General features: G+C 48.3%; 1 long non-coding RNA gene across 1 annotated transcript; it reads right to left on the bottom strand.

Annotated features, from left to right (window-relative positions):
* Positions 1-2501: 2501 nt before the first annotated feature.
* On the bottom strand, positions 2502-26333 carry LOC122475064. The gene is made up of 4 exons (XR_006295081.1): positions 25896-26333; positions 23761-24347; positions 20510-20640; positions 2502-3146 (listed from the first exon to the last, which is right to left on the bottom strand). It is a non-coding gene; the product is annotated as an uncharacterized LOC122475064 (long non-coding RNA).
* Positions 26334-27843: the final 1510 nt, after the last annotated feature.

The raw sequence follows: 27843 nt of genomic DNA on the forward strand, positions 1-27843 counted from the left end.
AAAAACAAAACTCATGAAGAAATAAGATATTTATTAACTACAGGGAGACTGCAAGATCCAAGTAGTCAGAAAGTCGTACTCAGCCTGGTTATGTGCAGACTCTGACTTTGTGTTCAAGGGTCTTAAATGTTCAGTGCAAGCTATATCTAATTACACTATGAACTAGATCTATGATTTCTAGCAGTTTTCCAAATGATAGGAGAAAGTAATTATCAAGAATGCACCCTTGTGGAGGGGGAAAGAAAAAAAACCCAAATTCTATTAGAGGAAATAAAAGACATGGGAAGAATGTCAAGTTATTTTAGTACAAGCAGGTTTCTGAACACTTGATTAACAGAGGGTGTCAGAAATCTTTTTTCTTTTTCTGTATGCCTCCACTGTACTTCAAATTAGCAAAGAATATTGCCTTTATCAAGGCCAAGATTTGCATGTTGCAAAGAGAAGAAAAGTACTAAGTAGATCATCTTTAATGATGATTCTTGGCACAGTTAGAGCCGGAAGAAGCAAGGGGTAAGTCAGTCTGTGCACACGAAGTGCCCCGGGCCCACCCCTCAGATGTGTGCACGTTTTAGGCCTCTGATCGGGGGCGCCGAGGGATTGAAGGATAAGACAGTACAATCTGCTGGGAGGGGACTGTGAGATGCTCAGTCACAGGTCAGTTCAAGGTGAATTTCAGATGGAATCCTACAGTTTAATCGTCACATCTGAGGTGTGTTCTCTGTCCATTCTTCTTCCTTATAAAGGAAAATCTGTGCTCACATGGTGTCTCAGTCAGCTTGGGCACTGGCGCAAACACCACGGCCAGGCGGCCTAAACAGCAGACATTTCTTTCTCTCCATCCTGGAGCCTGGAAGCTGAGATCAGCGTGTCAGCAGGCTTGATTCTTTCCGAGGCCTCTCTCCTGGCGTGTAGACACCATCCTCTCCCCACGTCTGCACGTGCTTGTCCCTCTCTGTGTGTCTGTGTCCTGATCTCCTCCGTTCATAAGGACACAAGTCGCGTTGGATGATGGCTACCTTAATGACCTCATTTTTACTCTAAGATGTAAAGGCCGTCTGTGCGTACACAGTCTCATTCTGGGGCACCGGGGATCAGAACTCTATCATGAATTCTGGGAGCCCTGAGCACAGAGTGTTATGGCGGCAGTTGGCTTCTGGACGGGAGACCCTAGAGAAGCCTTGTCAGAAGTGAGCCCATGGCTCAGCAACTCTACCAGGTGAGTCCCGCTCCAAAGGGCACAGATTCCACCCAGTTCCTAACCACCGCGTGGCGTGCCGTGGTTACTGAGGGCAATGGGGGTCTGGCAGTCAACTTCTACTTCCAACAAGCAAGATGTCGATACGTTTAAAATGAAATTCTAATTTCATAATTTCATGCTGCAATTTAAAATGTTCAGCAGTAAGGGGCACCTGGGTGGCTCAGTCGGGTAAGCGTCCCACTCAACATCAGCTCAGGTCACGATCTTGCGGTCATGAGTTCGAGCCCCGAGTTGGGTTCGCTGCTGAACGTGAAGCCTGTTTGGGATTCTCTGTCTCCCCCCTCTCTCCTCTCTTTCTGCCCCTCCCTGGCGCATTCTCTCTTTCTCTCTCTCAAAATAAATAAACTTAAAAAAAATTATAAAATGTTCAGCAATAACTAAATCACTCTGTGGACGAGGTACTAATGCCTCTCAGTCAAAAGCACAGTGTGTTTCCTGCAACATGAGAATGGCTGGCTTGTGGTAAACCCCCCATGGAAGGCAGCGGGAGAGAACCATCGCCCGTGGTGCACGCGGATCCAGCGTCTCGCTGGCCACGACTCGGCCAGTCACCCTGCCTGCCCCGTGCTTCTCTACTGAGCACTCCAAGCAGAGCAGGCGTGGATGGGCCGAGGCCCAGTTGAAGAAAACCGGCCTGCCTCTTGGTTCACGGGAGCGCCCAGCGCTCCTGCCTGAACACGGAGGGCCGCACACTTCCCGGGGAGGTGGGAGATGACGCACCAGAGGATGCGCAGCCCGTGTCCCCAGAGCGTCCCTCCTGTAGCTGGTGGCCAGAGACGTGCACAGCCGTCATCACACGGGGAGGGCTTTGGGGGCTGTGATCCTCCAAGTGTATCCTCAGACCAGCAGGGTCAGCATCCCCAGCGAGAGGGTTGGAAATGCAGATTCCTGGGCCCCACCCGGATCTGCTGAGCCACGACCTCCGAGTGTGTAGCCCAGAAACCAGCGTCTGAACAGGTGGTCTAGGTAAGGCTGCCAGGCACGGTGAATAAAATAAAGGCACACGGTTAAATTTGAATTTTAGAGAAACCCGATTTTTGCATGGGACATACTTATACTAAAAATGATTCATTGTTTCTCTGAAATACAGATTTCACTGGGCTTCTGCCTTTCCTCTGGCAGCGCCAAGCCCAGGAGATTCCGATGCTAAAGTCTGGGAATCACTGGTATAGAGATTTGCCCTGATCTAGCACTTTCCATGATGAACTTCAACGGGTTTTCATCAGATGCCTCCTGACTTTTATCTTTCTCTGCTCCTTTTGTAACTAATGACTCCATGTTCTACAGACTTCTTTTCCTGAATCTGGGTCTAGCTTATCCAAGCCAAGCAGACACCCAGAATGTGTCGTATTTTCGTTTTCACCACAAGGGACTTGGAATGTAATCATTACTGGGGAGAAGGGCGTGACCCCAGCAGCCGCGCCAGGCGGAACTGCCCTCGGCTCCTTCTCATCTCTGTCCTTACGCTTACAGGTCGCATTAAGATTTGTTCTGATATTTGCACGGTTACCCGACAGCCTTACCGTTTGCTCCCACTGTAGATTCGAGGGCCTCCCCCGACCCCACCTCCTCCCCCCCAGGCTTCTCCAGAGACAGCAGGAACATCAGGTGCATAGTCCTCTCCCAGATCATTCTTGTCGAAACGCACCAGACAGTCCGTGAAACAGCACGTTTCGGGAATATGGGAATGGCGGCCAAGCATCATACACTCACCCCCTTTATGTCCAAGTGACATTCGTCGTCACGGAGGCATGAAGCTCTTGGAGGAGCTGATGTGAACCTTGGAAGACGTGAACCACACACAGGGCTGCGCTGATCCGTCCTGGCCCTCACGTGGGAGTGGGGTCAGAGGTCCGAGAACGGGGCCATGAGGCGTATTTGTAGAACTCTGGAAGGCGGACACGTCACAGTTACTGACCACATAGCTTTGTTTCAGACAGCTGAAGAGCCTTCTGTCCCCACATTTGTCGCCCTGGGTACCTGTCCCTCTTCCCTTCATGTCTGATTCTCTGTTCTCTCCCTCGTTTCCTCTGCCTTTTGCTCCTCAGTTTGGTCAGGGATGGTTTTTAAATGTCACCCTCCCCCCCGCCCAAACTGCATGGACCTACTACATGCTGTTTGTGGCTCGTGGCTAACCGGAAAGGGGTTAGACTGTGCACCCTCTGATCAGCACACCTGCCCACATCCACAAGTGCGTTCGTAAAACCCTCAGAAGTCATGTCCTTGTTCTGCATCTGGCTCGTGCCTCCACACGTGCATGTTACTAGGTCACAGCCATGAAATATAAAGGAAAAGAGAACCCCATTTTTTTTTCCTAAGTGTTTATTTATTTTTGAGAGCGAGTGAGCACACACGTGGGGGAGGGGCAGAGAGGAGAGAGTCCCAAGCAGGTTCCACGCTGTTAATGCAGAGCCCAACATGAGGCTTGAATCCATGAACTGTGAGATCGTGACCTGAGCCAAAGTTGGATGCTTAACCGACTGAGCCACCCAGGCACCCCAAGAGAACACCATTCTTAAAAATCATTGTAGATGGAGCTCTTATTTTGATTCTGGGTTGGACACTGAGCTGTATGGAGCTATTGATAGTTAAAAGGCAAATCCTTTAATACAGCACGTGCTGTTGTTTATGACAGACAGTAACTGACCAACCAGGGCTGGTTGAATGCAGGGTGTTTGTCGGCTGAGGGCCTAGGAAGGTCATATAATAATATTTGGCAAATGCGTTCAAGAAACGGAGGTAAATATGTCACTCTTGGTGGTGACACATGTGATTACAGACAGAAAGTTGCAGCCCCCAGCGTTGATGGAAGCTTTTTAACATTGGGTTTTCTTTTCCTCGAGCAGATTTGCCCAACGATTCAGTATAGCAAGAAAACAGTGCATTTTATACTTAGGACGAGGGCATGTGGTAGTCGAGACACAGGCTGTTCACATGTTTCTATCAGGTGGGTTTGAACTGCGGCAGTGAGGTCGGGACAGCTTAGGCTGGTGACTGCCCGTGTGGCCTTAGTATCGACAGGAGTTGTAGTCACAAAAGATCATTCCAGGATCTGAACGACTGAGATTTCAGCCCTGTTGCCAAACAGGGGGCGATGTCCCCGTCATGACACGGACACTCGATGATCCCCGCTCTGGGGTCCTTCTCACATAGTCGACGCCATCGCTGTGCGCTGATTTCCACCACACAGATTCAGCATCTGGACAAACAGGCGGACCTCTCCAGTGTGGCTGCAGATGGGGTGTGGGTGCGCAGAGCCAGGAGGGGCGGCCGGTGACGTTGGCAAGGCAGGACAGACAGCACGGGCGGTGCTGCTGGGGCTTGATTCCAAGCAGTAACTCCAGTCGTTTACAAGGTTTTCATGTCATAGTTTTTAATGCATTGATGACTGATGGCAGGAGTTCTCAATTATTCACGAGATGGTTCCCGTAACTCCTGCTCAAGTTCCCCAAAACAGTCATGTGGGCATTAACTTCCAATATTATTATGCTTTAAAATCGTATTACCTCAGAGTGGATGTGTGGTTGGAAAAAGAGTATGTCACCCGCCTTCTGCCCGGCAGGCGTTCTGTGCTTGCCCTGGGGGCTGGAAACGCCCGTCTGGGCCCCCGCCTCCCGGAGCCCCCTGATCCTGCCCCAGCTCCGGCCCCGGGCCAGTCGGGAGCACGTGCACGCCGAGACCCGGGCCGTGGAAACGTCCCAGGAGGACATCTGCACAGACCTCTGTGTCGGCCACTGTGTTCAGATGAGTTGGCTGAGGAAAGCGGTGTTGGCTGAGGTTCTCCAGAGAAGCAGGAGCAACACTGTGTGTATACGTAAAACTACAGGGAGTGAGGTGAGGAGGGAGAGAGAGAGTGGAAGAGACGCATTCGGGGAATTGGCCGGCAGGTCTAAGATCTGCGGGGCAGTGGCAGGCTGGAGACCCGGGGAAGACTGCTGCAATCTTGAGTCTGAAGGCAGAATTCCCTCTTCCTTGGGGAACTTTAGTCTTTAAGACCTAAAACTGATCAGACGAGGCCCACCCACATTATGGAGGGCCATCTACTCTGAAGTCTGCTAGTTTTGTTTATTTATTTATTTAATTTGTTATTATTTTATTTTAGAGAGAGAGAGTGTGAGCAGGGGAGAGGGAGAAGGGCAGAAGGAGAAAGAGAGAGAGAGAGAGAGAGAGAGAGAGAGAGAGAGAGAATTTCAAGCAGGCTCCATACTCAGCACACAGTCCTACTCAGGGCTCAATCCCACAACCTTGGGATCATGACCTGAACCAAAATCAAGAGTCAGACACTCGACTGAGCCACCTAGGCTCCCCTGTACCAGAATTAATGCAAAATTTTCCAGGAACTTCTACAGTGTTTTCTTTGGACCCAACTTGTGAGCAGTTGCCATTCAGCGCTTAGAATAGAGCACAAAACGACTGCCGTTTGGCTGCCACAAAAGGCACACGGCTTCGGGATGGGAGCCCAGGGGCGCCTTGGGGGGCTCAGTCAGTTAAGCGTCCGACTTCAGCTCAGGTCACGATCTCACAGTCCGTGAGTTCGAGCCCCGCGTCGGGCTCTGTGCTGATGGCTCAGAGCCTGAAGCCTGTTTCAGATCCTGTGTCTCCCTCTCTCTCTGCCCCTCCTCTGCTTGCACTCGGTCTCTCTTTCTCTCAAAACTAAACATAAAAAAAAAAAAAAAAGAGTGGGAGCCCAAAGCCCAGGGTGTACTGGGAACCTCCTCAAGGATTACAAAGTGGCTGGTTCAGAGGCCCTGAAGAGAAATCTCCAGAAAGGGGGTGTGAACAAGGCCCGCCTGCTGGTGTCTGTGGGGTCTGCAGTCACTTGGGGCCTCTCCTGTCAGGAGCCCAGCGGGTTTTCTCGGAGGCTTCTGTTTCTGGCTCCCTTCACAAAGCGCATCTCGAGGCAGCATGACGAGCAGGAAGTGTAGCAAGTGGCTGAGAGCTGCTGTGCGCTCCCCGCACCCTCCCCAACCGTGAGCCTGCTCCTTGAGCTCTCCCGGGGGCCTGGGGCCTCTCCTGGCCACGGGATGAGGTGGCCAGCTGGGTGCCAAGGGGACCAGACACCTTGCGAGAGCGCCTCCCCGGAGAGTCGGCTTCTCTGCAGTGACAGAGAGAACAAGAGGACCCTAACCTGCTGTCTGTGGCAGTTCCCGTGGCCTTCCCGCATCCCCCCCCCCCCGCCCCCGTCCCCCTCGCTGTGACTAGAGCCCCAGGTGAGGGCTTCCCTCAGCTCCTTAGTGGGTTCGAACCCCACATCAGGCTCTGTGCTGACAGCTCGGAGCCTGAAGCCTGTTTTGGATTCTGTGTCTCCCTCTCTCTGCCCCTTCTCTGCTCACACTCTGTCTCTGTCTATCAAAAAAATAAACATTGAAAACAAGTTTTTAAAAAATCCATAAGGGGCCCCTGGGTGGCTCATTCGGTTGAGCGTCCAATTTTGGCTCAGGTCATGATCTCATGGTCCGTGGGTTTGACCCCCACATTGGACTCTGTGCTGACAGCTCAGAGCCTGGAACCTGCTTCAAAATCTGTGTCTCCCCCTCTCTCTGACCCTCCCCCGTTCATGCTCTGTCTCTCTCTCACAAAAATAAATAAACATTAAAAAAATTTTAAAAAAGAAATGAATTTCTCTTATGAAGAAAATTTATTCAACCCACAGAAACTCCTCACTTGTTTCATCTTCTTCCATTAAATTCCAGAAAACTTAGTTTGACAACTTTACTTAAAAATTGCATGCATAGTATTTTTTTTAATGTTTATTTATTATGAGAGAGAGAAAGAGAGAGAGAGAGAGTGCGAGCAGGGGAGGGGCAGAGAGAGAGGGAGACACAGGATCTGAAGCAGGCTCCAGGCTCCGAGCTGTCAGCACAGAGCCCGATGCAGGGCTCGAACTCACGAACCGTGAGATCACGACCTGAGCTGAAATCGGGCGCTTAACCGACTGAGCCACCCAGGCGCCCCTACATGTATAATATAATGCCGTGTTTGTAATTCTTTCCCCATCCTTTGGTTTACCTTTCGGCACATGTAGAAAGTTACTCTCTCGGTGCTGCCTAGTGTTGCTTTGAGCTGATTGGAGTCAGGATGATATTTGTATTCTTTGTTTTTTTGTTTTTTTTTTTTTTTCTGTATCACTTTTTTAAATAACAAGAATCAGTTATCATTTGGAAAAAATAATGTTTTAAAAAGCATATTCTCATGGGGCACCTGGGTAGCTCAGTCGGTTGAGCATTTGACTTCGGCTCAGGTCATGATCTCACGGTTCATGAATTCTAGCCCCACGTTGGTCTCTGTGCTGACAGCTGAGACTGGAACCTGCTTTGGATTCTGTGTCTCCCTCTCTCTCTGCCCCTCCCCTGTTCATGCTCTGTCTCTCTCTGTCCCAAAAATAAATAAACGTTGAAAAAAAAAATTAAAAAAAAAAAAGGGATCACAAAGCTGTGTATCATGCCATTGTATAGGAGAAGGGCTGGGGAAGAGTACCTCAAAAGGTCCCTAGTGATCTGTGAGAATTGAGATTACAGGGGGTTTTTTCCATAGCTTTTTTTGGTATGTTAAATATTTAACATTAATATGTATTATTTCTCTGTATTACTCGGGGTTCTCCAGAGAAACAGGGTCAACAGGATATACAAATAGAGATTTATTATAAGGATTTGGCTCACGTGACCGTGGAGGCTGAGAAGTCCCCAGATCTGTGACTGGCACACTGGAGGCCCAGGAGCTGATGGTGCTGGTGCCCATCTGAGTCCACATCTGAAGGCAGAAGACCGTGTCCAGCTGGAGGACGGGCAGAGAGATGGAATTCTCCCTTCCTTGGCCCTGTGCTCTATTCGGGCCTCCGTCGACTGGATGCCCTCAGTGGGGAAGGCACTCTGCCTTATTAGTCTGTTGATTTAAATGTTCATCTCACCCAGAAAATGCCCAGAATCATGTTTAACCAAGTATCTGGACACTTCAGTGGAATTGACAGATAAAATTAACTATCACACTCCTTATAGTGAAAAAATAATAATAATTAAGGCCATTGAAGGCAGAGACGCAGGGTGATCTTTCAAAAGGAGCGTCCATTGGCTGCTTACTGGCTCGGTTCTGCACATGGTGCGGGCCTGTGGAGACCTTCCCCAGGACATCAGCAAATACTCTGAATGACCTCGCTCCTTTGTGCTGCACGGAGGGTACCGGGCATCAGAGGTGATGAGGGAGAGAGCTTTGGGCCCCCAGGAGCCACTGCTTTCATGACCGTAGCTCTGCTCACGGCGCGTCCTGTGAACCCAGTACTATGCCCGCATCTCGCTCCTCCCCACCACGGCCGCAAGGAGGGCTGTCGTTCTTCTTTACAGACGGGGAAGGTGAAGGGCAGAGAGGCCACGTAACCCATCCAACGCCACACAGCAGGCAAAGGACGGGGGATTTGAACCCAAGAGGCAAGTACGGATCGGCTGACCTCTTGCTCCCGGGTCAGCAGCTCCATTCCTCTGCTTCCCTTGGGTGTCAGGCAAGGGCAGGTGGACTTTTTTTTTTTTTTAAATCAGGGCATCTTTATTGCAACACGTATACAATCGCAATGCATTTTATATATACTTGAAGGGCTTGAAATCTTACTTCCCAGCTCATTAACATAAAATTGACACTGAAGGCCCAGAAATTTGAGTTTAAGGTGTGACCCGTGGAGGAATGATTTACACATCCTGGGGCCACTGTCTTACGGAAGGGCTGTCTTTAAAGAGTATTCCAGGGGGGCGCCTGGGTGGCTCGGTTGGTTAAACGTCCAACTTTGGCTCAGGTCATGATCTCACAGTTCGTGAGTTCAAGCCCCACGTTGGGCTCTATGCTGACAGCTCAGAGCCTGGAGCCTGCTTCGGATTCTGTGTCTCCCTCTCTCTCTGCTCCTCTCCTGCTCGCATTCTGTCTCTCCCTCTCAAAAAAGAATGAATAAACATTAAAAATAAAATAAAATAAAATAAAATAAAGAGTATTCCAGGGTGTCTCATCTTCTAGGACACTGCTGAGGAAGGCTATCTTAGGCACAATTCACATTTTTGCACGTTTCCTGAAACCAAATCATTTTATTAGATTTTGTAACACTACTGCTTTCTTTTATACGGGGACCCTTGGGGATTCCCCATGTTTGGAATTAAATTCAAGCCATCTATCTTTTCTCACCAGATGCCTTGCCATCGGGTCTGGTCTTGGTAATATTTCGAGGACCACAGACACCTGGGTTGAGCGGGACACATTTTAAAGAGTGCAGCAACATGGCTTTCGTTTTCCTGAGACTAGATACTTGTTATTCAGCCAATACAATTCCAGATTCCTAGACAGATGGAAAAGTCAATATTTTTTCTTGAACACATCCTAACTCCTAGACTTCTTCTTCCTGAGTCTGTGTGTGAAGCTGGCCGTACACGCACCTGCAGATGTAGTGGCTGTGCTGTACTTTTTTTTTTTTTTTTTTAAAGTGCTGTACTTTTTACGACAACTTGCCTCCTGGAAAGGGCTCACTGTCCTGGTGGAAAACTTGCTTGTGACAAATGTTTTAGTTTTGAATTTTGGTGCTGAGAATTAATGGGTCACAATAAATATATGAGGGGATTCTTTGTGGTTTTTTCCTCAAGGCGAGTTTTCCTTTTGATATTATGAATTACTTAAAACATCAAGCACACACATGGACAAGCGTGTGCGCACACAGGGCAGTAAGAATAGGATGCGTCATCTTCTTCCTTTTTTTAGTGTTTATTTTTAAGAGAGAGAGAAAGAGACAGAGCGCCAGCAGGGCAGGGGCAGAGAGCGAAGGAGACACAGAATCCGAAGCAGGCTCCAGGCTCTGAGCTGTCAGCACAGAGCCTGACACGGGGCTCGAACCCACGAACTGTGAGATCATGACCTGAGCTGAAGTCGTACGCTTCACTGACTGAGGCACCCAGGCACCTCTGTGATATAGAATTTTCAGCATCTTTTTTGCCACAAAAGTACCAACTATTATTTAGTCCAGGAATTGTGGGACATTTCCTAAAGGCAGAAATTTAAGCATTACTGTTTTTAGTTTCTCGGTGGTTACTTCTAAATTCCAAACTATATTGGGGAGCTGGGTGGCTCAGTGGTTAAGCATCTGACTTAGGCTCAGGTCATAATCTCGCCCTTCATGAGTTCGAGCCTCGTGTCAGGCTCTGTGCTGACAGCTCAGAAGCTGGAACCTGCTTTGGATTCTGAATCTCCCTCTCTCTCTGCCCCTCCCCTGCTTGTGCTCTGTCTCTCTCTCTCTCTCAAAAATGAATAAACATTAAACAAATTTTTTAAACAAAATTTCAAATTATAAAGTTTCTCCATTTTTCAACCTTGATTTGTTTTGTGATGACCTTCTGTTATGGAAGATGGAGGTTTAGCTAATATGCACTCCTCTCTCCTTCCTCTGGATTATTTTAGGTACATTATCACAGTCAGTGCTCTTATAGGTTCATATTTAGCTTTAAGTGGTTGCTTGAACTTGAATTTCTTATTGGATCAACTTTAGATGGTAGGAATTGCTGAGACAAGCAGGTCTCCAAACCCTGTCTTTCCCTCCATCTTTCTCCCGGCCTTGTGTGTCCCACATTCTTCCAAATAGCATTTATTTTTTTAGTGATAGATTTTTTTGCCCCATTTTTAACAGCTGGTATGGTTTACATACCATAAAACTCACCCACTTCCAGGGTACAACTCACTGATGTTTATAAATCTATAGCTGTGTAAGATCCACTAGCTCTGTTCCAGAACATTCCCAACATAAGTATGCACTTATTTTTATATTGTCAAAGTAAATGTCATTGAGTTTGGTCCCCTGGCCATATATGAATTTTCTGGGTTTCATCTAGAAGTCAGGTCAATACACCACATATAGCCATGATTACGACAGTATAGGGACGGGCCCGGTGCAGACTCATGACTGTTTACTTAATTCACTCAACAGTAAATCATTACTGAGAATCCACTTGTGTCAGGTGCTGTTTTAAACACCAGCAACAAGATGGCGAGCACAGTGCACCTGGTGCCTGCCTGCATGATGCTTAAACTCTGGAAAAGCCATTGACACCATAAAGTACCGACCCACACATATGCATATCCATTAGCTTCCACCAGCGAATGGTGGCTTCAAACCACAACCACCTGATTACCATACATCTGATTACTGCGTCATCTGGACTGGCCATCCAGTCTGGGCCAGCTTGTTTGGTCCCTGTATGTGTGGTCAGTTAGAGGGTAGTGTGGAAGCCGGCTGATGCAGGATGGCCTCCTGTCACACAGGGTCTCTTCCACCACATTCTGTTGGTCAAAGCAGCCATGAGCAAAGGGGGAACGTAGACCACCCCGCTGAAAGGGGGATCCTGGGTAGGAAGATTACCCCACCTGAAGCAGCCATGCTGGGAGAAAACTCAAGCCTCACAGAGAAGCCACGTGCAAGAGCTCCAGGCCTGGGTGAGCCTGCCTTTGGGTCATCCCAGGTTAGGTGCCGGATAAGTTAGGAAAGAAGCCTCTGTCGTTTCGGTCCTCTTAGCTGGGGATTCCAGACTCCAGGGAGCAATCAAACCATCCCGCTGGGGTCTGGCTAAATTCCTGAGTGCAGAATCCAAGGGGCATAATAGAGAGGATGTTGTTTTATCACAGTAAGTTTTGCAGCAATCCATAACTGGGTCAAGGAGGAAGATGGGGGAAGTACTGGGGTAACTCACGGAGAAGATGGTGCATGTTTGCAATGTTGTTCCTTTCAGTTAAAATTGTTTGCATGGGATGTCGAGAATGAATGTGAGAAATCAGGAGCCCATACTGTGCTTTGCATTAAGTGACACATGATTTGAATATTATCCGAAGTTGTGAATGGAGTGACTCTGCCCAGCTAGTGCTGAGTGGAAATGGTGGCCATGGAGCAAGCGTGGGGCACGCTGTCCCAGAGCAGTGGGTGTCCAAGGCCACTGGGCCTGGTCTGCCTTGGAGAGGACAATCATACTGGTTTCTAGATCAGAAAGCTCTGAGCTCAGGATGAAGAAAAGAGTCTTTTACGGGAAACTGTAGAACTTGATGTTTTTTTGTTTTTGTTTTTTTTCCTGGAATATTTATTCTTTGTTTGTTTTTCTAAATGAGTAAAGAAAAATTCTAAAGAATATTCATTGGATTTAATTTTCTTCTTTGGAAATCCAGGGATGAGCTTCTAGGGGAATGAAAGGTACATGCCTGAAAGGGCTTTTCTCTTGTTAAAAAATGTGATTAGAGGATTACCCAGAATGCTGTGTTTTGCATTTTCCCTGTGGCTTTCATTACAGCTGCTCCTTCCTCAGCAGGCTCCATAATTATACAAATGTCTTAGCCTTTCAAGTGTTCCATTATTCATTTGTGACTCACCGGGAGCACCTACGGCCTGTTCAGCTGCGGAGCCAGCTTGCTCAGTGCACTGGCCGTACATTCGTTTTTTGACTTGGGTCTTTTGTGTTTCCGGGAAAGATGAAGTGGAAGATAGCATTTATGCCGTGGTTCTCCTCGCTTACACATGGGGGCCTTATTCTTTGTCGCTCACATGCGTGAGCCTCCAGACTGCTCAATCCTTGGTTCCCCGGTTGCACTGGCTTGCAAATTGTAGACACTGTCACTGAAGCAATCTTGCCTCCTTGAAATATCTCATTTACAGTCATTGCTTTGGGGGCAACCATTTCCCAGCCTCTGAGTCTCTTTGCCCACCTACGTCTTCTACTTATTGTATCCTACACGTTTCAGCAAAGCCATCTCAGAATCCTCATTTCCCACCATAAATGTTGCTTAGATAGAACTAAAATAGGTTAGACAGAACTTTTGGCTGTGTGCCCTTGGTGACATGTAGAAGCGGGAATGAATAAAAATGATAGTCTTTTGACAAACAGCAGTTAATAACAACTTTTAAGTGGTGAATTAATCATTGGGCCATTTAACTGTCACGTAGAAGAGTTCAGAAATTGGAATGTCTATGAGGGTAAGCAGACACACGTGTGTGGACGGGCTGGGGTGCATAAGACATCTACAGTTACACAGCATCTCATTAAAGTAAAGAAAACTCTACACATGCAGTTGTATGAAATAGTACAGAGACATCTTGAGCACCCATCACCCAATTTCCCCGGGGGGTAACATCACCCAAAAGTCCAGGACAATGTTAACCAGGACATTGACATTGATAGTCAGGACATAGCGTTTGCATCACCACAAGACCCTCTTGGGTCCTCCCCGTCCTCCCCACCCTATCCCTAACCTGGGCCATCACTCCTCTTCACCAGTCTTTTCTCTTTCCCTATAGTTTTGACATTTTAACAATGATATATAAATGGAATCATAAGGTATTATTAAAAAGAGAAAACAGGCCCAAAATGGAGTCACCAAACCAAGACTTAATACCTAACATAACAGGTTTCAGCCTCTCCCAGGGGTGTAATCTTTTTTTTTTTTTTTTTAGGTTTATTTATTTATTTGAGAGAGACAGAGACAATGCAAGTGAGGAAGGGTCAGAGAGAGAGGGGGAAAGAATCCCAAGCAGGGTCCATGCTATCAGCGCAGAGACTGACACAGGGCTCGAACTCCCAAAACCATAAGATCAGACCTGGGCCAAACCCAAGAGTTGGAGGCTTAACTGACTGAGCCACCCTGGCAGCCCCCAGGAGTATAATCTTAACCAGTCAGTCTGGGATTACCTGGTCAGCACTAGTGAGGTCATCTGCCTGATAGACCCTCAGCCTTCCCTCAAAGGAAGGTGGCCTTGCCTAAAACAGTCCACTCTGCTAGTAACTTGTTTGTAAAAGTCTTCCATTTTGTACCCCGTCTGCCGTGGATCTCCTTTGTATCTGCTCAATGGGATGCTGGTCAATTCATGAATCACTGAATAAAGCCAATAAGATCTTTAAAATTTACTCAGTTGTCTTTTAACAGCAACCTTTTGGGAATGGATGTTTTCCCACTCAGAACTCCTTGTAATCTGTTGCATAAATAAATAGTTCTTTTGATCGCTGAGTATAATTTCATGGTATGGACCTCCCAGAGTCTGTGTGACTTGACACCCACCGAAGGACATTTGGTGTGTTTATACTTTTTGGCTGTTATGAATAAAGCTGCTCTGAACATTTACATAAAGAATTCTGTGTGGACATAAACCTGCATTTCTCTGGGATAAATGTCCAAGGATCTGTTTGCTTGGGTCATGTGGGGATCGTGTGTTTAGTTATGTAAAAGCTCCCACACTTTTCCAGAGACTGCGTAAATTCACATCCCCCCAGCATATACAAGTGATTCTCTGCATCTTTACCAGCATTTGGTGTGGGTGGTGTTTGTCCTTTCAGCCTCTCTGTTAGGTCTGTAGTGATAGCCCACATGGTATTAATTTGCATTTCCCTCATGATGGATGGTGTTGGGTTTATTTGTCGTCTTGCTTTCATCCTCAGGACGTGTCTGCTCGTGTCTTTTCCATTTTCTAATTACACCATGTTTCAACACATGAGACAGAGGAGTGCAGCACGTCCTGGATCCCAGACAGCCTGCTACATAGATGACCATCTCACAGAAACTAAGAGCCATGGCAACTTTTCCTGTTGAAGCATTTCACAGTGTCCCAAGGCACTCACTTTGATAATCGCTGACATACAGCCAATGAGAAAGTAGTTTTCTTTGTCAACAGAAGGTGGACTCTGAAATCTGGGGTCAGGATCCCTTGTAGCCAAGAAACAGAAGAAGCATCTGCCCTAGCCAAGAAGTCCCCATGTCTCCCGTGCTGTAAACGGGCAGGGAAGCAGCTGGAAGGTACAAGGGGCAGAGGGAGGAGAGAGGGGAGGGCAGCACCTAGAACCCCAGGTTTCTTCTCTTCCTTCTTGGCACTAAAATTTTCACTTCAATCCACAATGGCTACTCAAGCAAGATTTCGCTGGCTTCGGCCCCAAATCTGTAATTTCAGCAAGGGTCCAGGTCATTTGTCTCCTTCTATTTGGGAAACAGTGCCTTCTAGTGCTCCTGCGTGTCACTTACTCGTCTGTCACAGGACGGATTCCCAGGGAGATGGGCTACCTGGTCTCTTGCCAGCGTGACTTAGTGCCATTTAGCACACGTGCTATGGTCCTCTGTGCCCACGGTTAGTGGCAGCCACCAAGTCCATCAGGCACCTCTTCTGAAGATGCTCTGTTGAACTATTGATGGGCATTCACAGAAGACGGGACCTGTGTGTATTGTTAGTTGTACACGGCCCATCTGTCCCACAGCATCTAACTTTCTGCTTCCTACTTCCTTTCCAGTGTACACATATTTTATGAGCACAAATTCTCGAGGGGGGGGGGAGGGACATAACGCAGGCTTTGTTTATTAATACTAGAAATTACAAGTTTCCAAAAAAGTAATTCTAAAATAATTCATGCAAGATATTCCCAAATATCCTAATCAGGAATCCTTCTGCCCTGTACCTTAGGAAAAGAGTCTCAAAAGAAAGATGAATGGTTTCTCCAAATCCTAACTGACCAAAAGCACCGATAAAACCCACTTCCCCTGGATTAATGCTATGCTGTGGTCCATTTCGATCAGTTGCAATCATGTTCACTTAGCAAAAATCTCAATAAAATTGTCTATGTCAATTACATGTTAAAACAACAACATTTTGGTATATTGGGTTAAATAGAATACAGTATTAAATAAAAAAATTTTAAGTTTATGTATTTATTTTGAGAGAGAAAAAGTGAGTGGGGGAGGGGAGGAGAGAGGTGGGGGGAGAAAGAAAATCCCAAGCAGGCTCCACGTTGTCAGCGCAGAACCCGATACGGGGCTCAATCCCGCGTGAAATCGTGACCTGAGCCGAAATCAAGAGTTGGCTGCTTAACCCACTGAGCCCCCCCCAGGTGTCTCTACAGTATTAAAACTAAGCCCACCTGTTTCTTTTTAGTTTCACAATGTAGTAACTAGAAAACCTAGAATTACGTCTGTGATTTGTTCCTCTTCTGCTCGATGTGGGGGGGCTCCTCACTTAGCTCTCTGCCAGAGGTCACCTCCGCCTGACTCCTGGGTTTCCCTACTGCCAGATTTCTGTTCACAGCTCTGGCCTTATACGACTTCATGTTTGTCATTTTTTGTCTCTTCCCCTAAAGTTAAAGCGTGGGGAAGGCAAGGACTGAGACTGGCCTGCGGGCCCCCCCACCCCCCAGATGCCCAATGAACATTCGTTGAGTGCGTACAACTCTACCAGACAAAGCTGCAGTCAAGTTCATGATCCAAGGCTATATTTGTAAACAGTTGACCAGATAAGCTCTGGAATGCACATTTTTTTTCCTTCCTTTTTTCAAATCTCATGGTTTCACAGTCCTTTCAAGGCTTGTAGCTCTGACCCAGGCCCTCAGGGCTAATGATCTGCCTAAACCTATCTCCTTTTTTTCCCTTTATTTTTAAATGTTTATTTATTTTTAAGGGGGTGGGAGACAGAACTCGAGCTGGGGAGGGGCAGAGAGGGAGACACAGAATCCGAAGCGGGTTTCAGACTCTGAGCTGTCAGCACAGAGCCCAGTGCGGCGCTCGAACCCATGAACCGCGAGATCATGATCTCAGCCCAAGTCTGAGGCTTAACCACCTGAGCTGAAGTCGGATGCTTAACTGACTGAGCCATCCAGGTACCCCTATTTATTTTTATTTTTTAATTTTTTAATGTTAATTGATTTTTGAAAGAGAGAGAGAGAGAGAGAGAGAGAGAGAGGGAGAGAGAGAGAGAGAATGAGAGGGACAGAGAGACAGACACACACAGAATCCGAAGCAGGCTCCAGGTTCTGAGCTGTCAGCACAGAGCCAGATGCAGGGCTCGAATTCATGAACCACAAGATCATGACCTGAGCTGGAGTCAGACACTTAACTGACTGAGCCACCCAGGTGCCCCCAAACTTAATTTTCTAATAAACTTTCAACTTTACACATTTAGAGTTGAGACATCTGTAGTTTGTCAATTGGGCACATTTTAGGAGAACTAAATGTATAATAAAATCATTTTGAAAGAGCCATATCTGGAAGAACTGTTTTGTACCAATGTTGAGTATTAAAAATTCAGTGGGTGGAAATAAAAGCTTTTTAGACAAATACAAGGTGAGGAGAGTTCCAGAAACTATGGTCATTATTTAAAATAAGTTCCTTATTTCTGGTATTATTACTGATCCTGAAGCTTATCTTGATGAACTCATGAATCCATACTTTGTGTATACTCGCTCAGGCAGAATAGTTTGCAATATTGCTACTGGCGACTTGAAATGAATTAAACTATGATTTGGATAATTTACAATAAAATAAGTGACAGTTTTTTTCAAGGGGAACGAGGGCCTCTGTGTATTACTAAATCCTCCCTCCGGGATATCTAGTTCTGAAGGAGAGGCTTGTGCTGAGGGTGACCCAGAAAACAAAACGTGTAGGAACTTTCTTCCTTGGAGAAAACGGTTTCTGATGGAAAATGATATACAGGGAGGATCTTCGGGGTATTGACGGAGGGCTGATTCTGAATTTTCTGTCATTTTCATCAGTGTTAAAGTCTCGGCCCCTCTCTGATGCCAAAGAAGGTGAGTGCAGTGTTCTCCTAGGAACTGGCTCCCTGGTAGGGCCTCTACTCCAGGATGGCATCTATAGTTAAACTCAAGTTAACCAAACTCTCAAGAGACTGATGTATAAACCAAAACACCAGTTTATTACTGTCCCAGTGAGTAAGGGACAGAAGTTCAGTTCTTCTCTTCAACACATTCTCCCTTCAGGACTGGAAGCCCAGTTATTCTTAGGAGACTGTTTTGGGTAGCAGACAAATGCATGTAAGATGCTCGGATGGCATCTTGCCAGGTGGCAAGCAGCCTTAGGACGCAACTCTGAACCAGAAGCTGAGAGCCCTGCCCTGCGGAGGCTGATGCGTAAGTTATTCCTGTGCCGGGCCCTCAAGTGCCTGCCAGCAGGACAGCCTCGCTCTGTATGTGGTTGGAACTTGGGCAAGTTCTGACTTTGTTGGCCCTCCGTCCACAGTTCCGGTAGTTATTTCTCGTTGCCTAATCCTGGCTCTTCAGACAGGATGCAACATACATGTGATTTCAGCGTCCCTGAGTGACAGTCACCTTTGAGCCCAAGCCATCTGCTTCTCCTCCACGGGATTTATGCCGTTTGGACACACCTGGACATTCCCGAATGCCTATAGCTACGCGGTTACAGGTGATGGGTTAGGGTGGTTACAATGGCACTTTTAGAAGGAGACCTCATCTCTAAGTTGTGTGGACAATTTATCTTACGTAGCTATATCTTTACTTTTTGTATCATGGAAGCTAGCTGTCATCAGGGAATCTGCCAGTTTATTCTCGGTATACTGCTGATCTTTCTGCAGTTGTCTTTTGGGGACATAATAGTATCAGTTTAAAAATCAATCCTCAGAGGGAATGTCTGTATTGAGCCGGGGCTAAATCAGGGAGGGGACAAGAGTGGGCACGGGGAGAAAGAGGAAGCCCATCACGGACGCACCTCACTGTGTGCACCTGGCCGTCGGCACACTTGGTAAAGTAGATCACACACCACGGGAAACGTTTCCGTTCCCATCTGCGGAATGTCCGGGCCTGTTGCAAGTTAAGCTTATGCCCAGAGGCTGGGTCAGGCAGGGTGAAGCTTGCGGGCTTCCCGTGAGACCCGCACATCTCGGATTCCCACCAGCGTCCTTGGCCTGACGCTAAACTCTACCTTGGCTTATGGGCTTATTCTGGGGGATCACCGCCGCACCAAGGCTGGGTCTCCTGTCATCGGGACGGTACAATAGGCACCATCATTATTCAGTGGACTGTTCATGTCTCTGAGGCCGAAAGAATTCAGTATCATTTCAAATATTCCATCCGTCTGCATCATCACGATGCCCATTGTCTCCCAGGGACCCTTGTAAGAACACATCTTCCCTGGTGCTTTCCGTCAGCACCCGCAGGGCACATTTCCTTTCCATTACACTTACAAATTTTTTGAAGTTTATTTCTTTATTTGAGGGAGACAGAGAGAGAGGCAGACAGAGGGAGGGAGAGAGAGGGAGACAGAGGGAGACAGAGAGTGCGTGTGCGCGCATGAGCAGGGGAGAGGCAGAGACAGGGAGAGAAGGAGGGTCCCAAGCAGGCCCTGCACACTCAGCACAGAGACTGACGTGGGGCTCGAACTCACGAACTGTGAAATCATGTCCTGAGCTGAAATCAAGAGTGGGATGCTTAAGCGACTGAGCCATCCAGGTGCCCCTACACTTACAATTTTTTTTAATGATTATTTTTTAAATTTACATCCAAGTTAGTTAACATATAGTGGTGTAATAATGGTTTCAGGAACAGAATTTAGTGATTCACCACTTACATACAACACCCAGTGCTCATCCCAACAAGTGTCCTCCTTAGTGCCCATCCCCCCTTTAGCCAATCCCCTCCCCCAGCGTCCCCTCCAGCAGCCCTCAGTTTGTTCTCTTACACTTACAATTTTTACTTCAAGTATGCCTCCTATAGGTGGCAAAATGCAGGATTTTTTTTTTAAATACTGGCAACGGTTTGCCCTTTCTTCCCTCCTCCCTTCCCTCCTTCTTCCTTCCTTCCTTCTGCCCTCCTTCCCTCCTTCCTTCTTTCACAGCAGAGTTCTGCTGATCTGGACTGACTCACACAACAGCCTGTCTCCACTCACTGTGACTCTGTGCCACTGATACATGGCTTGCTTTCTGCCCTCCTGGCTTCTTTTGCAGAGTGTGAGCTGGTCACATGGCTCTCACTGACCCACTGGTGACTTTCTTCAAGGGGTTCGGGGTAAAGAAATGCCGAACTCCCTGCCACATTCCTGGAGGAAGCCCACGCACTGTTGGAAACCCTTACTGTGACCCGAATCATCTACTTAGACTAGCGGAGGTCAGGAAAATCTGGTCTGGAGAAGTGCCTGTCAGACCAGTGGTGACGATCGCCTCTGTCTCTAGTTCAGCAGGTGCCACTCTGAGAAGGGAGCACACTCCACTCGGGGCCCTGGGGACACAGCTTTGCAAGGGTGTGCAGCTTTGGCCAGCCAGAAGAAATGGAAAATGCATCTTCTTCACCAAATCACTGCACTTTGACTCATTCCCTCAGCTTGCCTTTGGATCTCCAGTGGCACTACCTTGAAATGGATTCTAGAATGAGTGCGGCATGGAGGATGTTGTCAGGCGCAGATGGGGACCAGGTTGTCTCTGCATCCGTCCCTCACCCCACTCCCTGCCCGGGCCGCTCAGATGCACCCAGAATGCCTTACCTCCAAAATCAGCTCAGAAGAAGCGTATCTTTCTTCCAAATGTCAGCTGGAAGCTTGTGGACACAGCCTGGCTTGGACGAAGACCACTCACAGTGCACGTGAGGGCAAGATTACTCTTCATTCCGAGCACCCTGGAAAGGGAAACGTGACTTGTCAAAATCAAGCCCCTTGAATTTAATGGCCATAAATTTCAAGTAATTAAGAACCTGACAAAAACAGACAATTATGCTTCAAAATAATTAATTTTATAATTTTTGTTTCCAGGAAATTGACTGCTGTTTGGATATCTCATGAATTTTGTCACCGTTGAACAAAAATAGCTTCCCTCTGTCAATGTCAGTTAATACCACCCTGTAAGAGAAAATCTCGCCACCGTCACATGAGTGTTTATGACAAGACATTTTGATAGATTTGCATCACTCTTGTAAAAAATGAGGTGGCAGAAACCAAGCTGTTGTTGGGATTCCATGGAGAACAGAGTCCGAAGGGAGATTTGCCGGTGAGATCTTTTAAGGTGCCCTCTGGGGAGACACCTTTTAGGGGAGTGAGGGCAGAGTTGGCTGTGATGCTGGTGCAGCAGCAGCCTCAGTGAGCCCAGTTCTGAGCAGGGATGGCCTTTCTGAGACGACATGCCATGAGGTAAGGGATCTGGGGCTTGCACCTTCCAGGGAGGAGTGGTGGTGACCTCAGATGGGGAAGTGTCCTTTGCAGAGGGCAGTTCCTGAGGAGGGAACTGTCTGGGAGCCGTGGACAGCAGGGAGGTACTCTCAGCAGCTGGGGAGTTATGGCCAGATTGGGAGGGAGATTGGGCGGTACACCAGCGTCCACCAAAGCAGTTATTAAATTGCTTATTTTCTCTTCTTGAATATGGATAGTCATATGGAAAGGGAAGGCGGGAAACCCTGGGACAAGGAGGTCCACGCAGGGTTCTGGCAGAGCCCATCTTCCCGGTGAGGACTTCTGGGTGGCTCAGTGGGTTAAGCATCTGACTTTGGCTCAAGTCATGATCTCACTGTTCACGGGCTCGAATCCCATGTCAGGCTCTGTGCTGACAGCTCGGAACCTGGAGCCTGCTTTGGATTCTGTGTCTCCCGCTTTCTCTGTTCCTCCCCCACTCACACTCTCAAAATGAATAAACGTTAAAAAAAATTTTTTTACAGAGAAAAATGTTTATTCAGGTCCTTTGCTCATTTTTTAATTGGATTTTTTTCTACTGGGTTGTATGGTTCTTCGTATATTTTGTATATTAAATCCTTGTATGATGTGCAACTATTTTCTCCCATTCAACAGGTTGCCTTTTCATTTTTTTGACAGTTTCCTTTGCTGTGCTGAAGATCTGTAGTTTGCTATAATCCCACTCTTTAAAAAATTTTGCTTTTGTTACCTTTGTTTTTGGTGTCATGAAGGAAAAAATTTTAATTAAGAACAAAACAGACACAAACCATGAGAGACTCTTAAAGATATAGAACAAACTGAGGGTTGATGGGAGGGAGGAGGGTGGGGGGGGGGTGGGATGGATGGGGGATGGGCACTAAGGAGGGCACTTGTTGAGGTGAGCACTGGGTGTTGTATGTAGGTGATGAATCACTGAATTCTACTCCTGAAACCAGTTATCACACTGTATGCCAACTAAATGGAATTTAAATAAAAATTTGAAAAAAAAAAAAAAAAAAGAACAAAACAGATTCATTTCAAAAAGTGAATCACTATTAACGTTTGTCTTTTCTCTTTAGGTCAACAGCAAAAATATATTGGTCTTTCAAACCCTTTAACGTGCTGAATAAATCCTGTAAAATAACATAGTTTAATCAATGCTTCTAATTTTTTTTAATGGTCATCATTTACACACAAGGAATCACTTTACACACAAGGAATAACTTTAATTCTAAATTCTTATAATATTCAAGCCCGTTGCTCAATGTACGAATATCTTGTAAGAAACTGTATTTCTTACTTTTTCCTAACACTTAGCTGAAGTGATGTCAGTAAATACTGTTTTCTCTAAACGCGCATGCCCCCCATTAAATTTATGGGAGAACTTTCTAGAAGCTGACATCTGTTACCCCAGACAACACGACCCCGAAGTTGTTGCATCTCCTGTCCCAGGCCCCGCCTCTCTGTTGTCTTGTATCCTTGGCTGGGCTTGCCTCTGGGAGAAATTCCTCCAACACTGATCTTTTAAATTAAGACAATAGGGAGCCAAAGGCTCTGTCTGTGAAGCTTGGGGACTCATGGAAGGCTGGGAGCTCCACGCTCAGGCAGCACAGTGGTCCAGGTTCACCAAGACTCGGGCGTTGCTCTGAGAACCAGGCCACCTCGTTTCTCTAGAGCAGGGTGGCCACGCGACCTGGGTGGTGAGCCCGTGGACGGGCCTGGAAAGACCTGGGTGCACAGAGAGCTCATGACCAACCCATCAGGTCATTTTTCGGCCCAGAAGCTCCTGCCATGCCGGAGGGCTGGAGCTACTGATTTTCCTTCTGGAGAAGCCAGCATCCAGACGTTTTTAATGTGAACGTCTCTCAAATTTTACACGTTAGAACTATTTACATTTTCTTTGAAAGCACGGTGTGGGCCCAAAAAAAAAAAAAAAAAAAAGCCCGAGGCTACTTCTGGGCCTCAGGCTTCAACACACGCGCTCCTGGTAGCCTCTGGTTGGCAGTGTAGTCGCGGCACAGAAGGAAGGGCGCCCCGCCCGGGCGGCACCACCCACCGGCCAGGCGCGGAACCCTGGAAAAACGACAGAGCGGGACACCAGCCGTGCTACTGGGCACACTCCTCACGGGATGGGCTTCTTCACGTGGCTTCAGAGAAACAGGTGATTCAGGCAGAGGGGTGGTTCGTACAACCCCAACCTGTGCAAGTGTAAACCAGGGAAGGTCCGTGAGGCCCCTGCGTCGAACGACTGCTTCGCGGGCTTGCACAGGCCTCAGAGGTTCCTGTTGCGGGTTCCACGGGGACAGGAGAAAGCGGGCAAGCAGGCGGACGGCCTCCTGTTTGCATGTGTGCAAAATACTTTCACCATCATTCCCGGGCGCGGGTGACGAAACTTTTACCGACAGAGACCCTCCCAGACGGGGACGCTCACCGACAGGGACCCTCGCAGAGGGGACCCCTCTCCCCACGTGGGCCCGCCCGGCAACCTCACTTCCGGTCCGGGGCCCGCGGGCGGCCAGGCGCGGGGAATGTCGGGAGGCGGCAAACAGGACCCGGTGAAGAATGGACTCTCCTCCCCTCGCACCCCCAACACCTACCCTTTCTCAGCGCTTCCACCGATTGGAAACCTCCGAACTGCTCGAAGTGTAACCCGTTACCCTGACCGGCAAAACGTCGGGCTGGGGCCGGCGGCCTTTCGTCCTCATCCTCCCGAGAAACGTGCCTGCCGGTCAAGCCCACGGCGGGCTTCCTCTCGCCCTGGAAGAGCCGCCCCGCATCGGCGCCGCGGAAGCTCCGATTGCCGGTCCGGGCAGCGCTGACGCCGGGCGAGATTTCCCCGGGTGAGAGGCGCACGCTCGGCCCGTCGGGAACCGAGCGCGTTCGTGCTTAATTGCCACCCAAGCGCCTTCAGCTCTTTTACTCCGGAAGGACAGCGCGAAGATCCTCCGACGAGACGAACTCTTGCACGCCGCCTTGCTGCGAAGACTTGTGTTACATGCACTTGGGGAGCCTCCCTTTACAAGGGCGTTCGGCGTAACGGGGCACTGGCCACTGAAGCTAACGTAGGAGCCCGGCTCTGGGACGCAGTCTGTCAGCTGGGTCGTCCCCCCGAAGGGCCAGAGCTAGGCAGGAACTCTCCCCTTCACATCACCAAGCAAACCGGTGGGCTGCGGTCCCCCGAGTCCTGTTGGGGAAATCCATTCGAAAGGACCAGTGAGTTTAAATAGCCAAGGAAGTAAACATTCTTATTTTCTTCATCTCTTTACAAGATTTCAGGTGCTACCATGACTGATTTGCGACTCGAGCCTGTGATTTCATTTTTGTGCACCATAAGCTGATGGGGGCATTATGCAAAGGGCATTTTTGTTGCTGGGGTGGGTTTCAAAAGCCAGGCACATCGACTGTACCAGACAGAGTGTTTTAGCAGATACTTTTAATGAGGTTGCATCAACACTAAAACCATTTTCAAAGCCAAGAACAAATCAATGTATAATATGATCCAGATGGTTCTCAGATACAGGCTTCCAAGGACTCTGGGCCCCATACTCCTGTAATAAAAAGAATATAAATTCTACACTTATTTTTTAATGTTTAGTTTATTTTATTTTTGACAGAGAGAGAGAGAGAGACAGAGCATGAGCGGGGGAGGGTCAGAGAGAGAGAGACACACACAGAATCTGAAACAGGCTCCAGGCTCTGAGCTGTCAGCACAGAGCCCAACGCCGGGCTCGAACTCACAGACTGTGAGATCATGACCTGAGTTGAATCGGATGCTCAACCGACTGAGCCACCCAGGCGCCCCTAAATTCTACACTTTTTATTGGAAGATTTGAACCTACAGATATAACAAGAGTGGATGATTTCAAGAACTGGTTTAAAAGATTACAGCCTTGGGGCGTCTGGGTGGCTCAGTTGGTTGAGTGTCAGACTTCCCCTCAGGTCATGATCTTGGGGTTCATGGGTTCAAGCCGCCGCATCCGGCTCTGTGCTGACAGCTCAGAACCTGCTTCGGGTTCTGTGTCTCCCTCTCTCTCTCTCTCTGCCCCTCCCCGCTCAGACTCTGTCTCTCTTTCTCTCAAAAATAAGCATTAAAAAATTTTAAAAACACACGGATGGCTTTTTTAAAACGTATGTTGAATAACGTAGACAAATTCGAAAGTATCAAATCGAGCCGAGCAAAGAGGAGCAGGCAAACGCAGCAACCAACCGTAAAGGCTGACCTAATTACTGGGGCTGAACTTAGTTTGTATCCTTCTGGTAAGCATTCAGGCCAGAAGTGTTATAAGCCACACTGTTCTCATTACCAAATGACAAAAAACACGTAATTTGCCTCAGAAGAGATGAAGTTGTCGCCATCACTAAATTCTAAAAGTTAGGTGAAGAGACAACCGGTCAACTGAACAAATAAATTTTAAAAATTCAACCTGCTGGCCTAGAAATTGGTTGGCTTTTAGACTAAAGTAACCCAAGTGTCATATCGGGGAGCTTACCTTGGCGTCCATGTGTCTGATGGGGACACAGACTCTGGGCTCGGAGGCTCAGAACACAAGGGGTCTGGGGGCACTCAGGCCTCTGTGCACTGGGGCATATGTGGGACCAGTAACACGTGGTGTAAATTTCCCAGTGAAAACCTCGTTCTTAAATGCTACAGCATATGGCAGGATTTCCTGATTTTGCAAGGCCGAACAACACTGTGCTGCACGAAGATCCCACATCATCTCCATCCTCTTACCTGTCCATGGACACGGGGTGACTTCCCATCCGGCTCTTGGCTCTCGGGGCTGAGCTCTCTCTTCTCTGCCTTCTGTGGACAGGGCTGCAGCTCAGGCGGGTGTCACTGCTTCTGCACGTCACCGTCACCGTAGCAACAGGTCAGTGAGTGTGCAGAGGAGCTCCGGATCTCAGCATTCCTGAGCCGCCTCCAGCTCCTTCTAGGCCTTTCAGAGCCAGGGCGGCCGGGGCTCAGACATGTCCCAGACGCGCCACACCGGCCGTGGCACTGGAAACTCTGCTCCGACGCAGGCCATGCTTCTCACTTTGGCGTCTCCAGCATAGGCCCAAACGTGCACATCGGGACTTTCCAGATTGGGAAACCTGATGGCTTTGCTGCTTCAGCAAAAAGGGAATGTAAATATTTTCTCTTGCATCTTGGGAGGATGAGAAAATAAAGTCTTTGCCACCACCCAGAAGAATGGAAGTGGATTTCATAGGTCATAGGAAGTCTTTTACAATTAGGGAGAATTAGAGTTTCAGTTGGTGCGGGAGAAGGCCCTGAGGGAACCAAGAAGGAAGGAAACATGTTCCGGAAACAGAGGCTTTGCTAAGGCATGGCGGCCTCACCCATCCCGGCCTCGCAAATGTCCCAGGACACCCACAAACCCGAGGGAAGGGAGCTGAGGCTCCAGAGAGGCAGTGAGGGGACCATGTGGAAGCCCATGCTTCCTGCCCCACCCAGAATCAAGGGGGGCCTCCCTGTGGGCAGCACAGTGCTCTTGAGGGGGCCCGGCCTCCCCCGAGACTCCTTCACCCAGGCCTCACTCACTCACTATCCTGTGCCTCTGCCTCAGGACCCTCTGAGGCATATGCTGTTCCCTCTGATCTGTTCGACATCAACGGGGGCCAGTGCCGACACCAGCTTCAGAAACACACTAACAGAGAGAGGCCCTTGGTGACCAGCTGGGCCCTTAGTCGCTATCACTTTTTTCTGCTCTATTTTTCTTTGCTATCATCCCTGACATTATTTATTATAGATTGTTAAACGAGAATATGGGGTCAAAAAATCCTTTTCTGTTTAACTTTGCGATTTCCGCAGTGCCTGAAGGGTGCCTGATGTAGAGTAGATCTCGCTTCATACCTGCTTTACCCAGACAAGGCCTTTACCCTTCCCTCCTCCTCCCCCATCGCCGCCCCGCGTGGGCCCGGCAAATACAAGGGGTCGCAGTGCTTGGAGGTGGCAGCAGAGGGCGCTGTGTGAACCCAAAACTGCTCTAAAAAATAGTTTATTAATTACAGAACAAAACAGAAAGGAGGATGACCACATGCCGGACACAACTGAGAGTCTGGACGGACTGCGGGTTCGTGAAAAGCAAGGGGTGCCTGCTGTTGGACCACGCTCAGCCTCTGTCTCCGGGCACAGACCCGCAGGAAATCCTCGCGGAAGGTGGGGTGCCGGTGCCCACGGCGGCCGAGAAGCAGGTGCCAGCCTCGGGGAGACGGGGGACGCTCCGGGCATCACCCACCTCCTGGCCCGGGTGCTCTGTCAGGAGAGATCCAGCACGTTCGAGGCGGCTGCCTTGGGCACCCTGCAAGGCCTGTGTGGGGCCGGGGGCACAGGGAGCAGGTGACGTAGGCTTCCGTACAGCTTAGCGTCTTAGAGTCATTTCCTAACGTCTTATTCGGTTTTTATTTATTTTATTTATTAATTTTTTTTAAAAAATTAACATTTATTAATTTTTGAGACAGAGAGAGAGAGCATGAATGGGGGAGGGTCAGAGAGAGAGAGGGACACACAAAATCTGAAACAGGCTTGAGCTGTCAGCACAGAGCCCAACCAATGCAGGGCTCCAACTCACAGACTGCGAGATCATGACCTGAGCTGAAGTCGGATGCTTAACCGACTGAGCCACCCAGGTGCCCCTCCATTCGGTTTTTAAATTTTTTTTTTTTAATTTTTTTATTTT

This window comes from Prionailurus bengalensis, chromosome D4, assembly GCF_016509475.1.
Source record: "Prionailurus bengalensis isolate Pbe53 chromosome D4, Fcat_Pben_1.1_paternal_pri, whole genome shotgun sequence".
In the NCBI taxonomy this organism is placed as follows: Eukaryota; Metazoa; Chordata; class Mammalia; order Carnivora; family Felidae; genus Prionailurus; species Prionailurus bengalensis.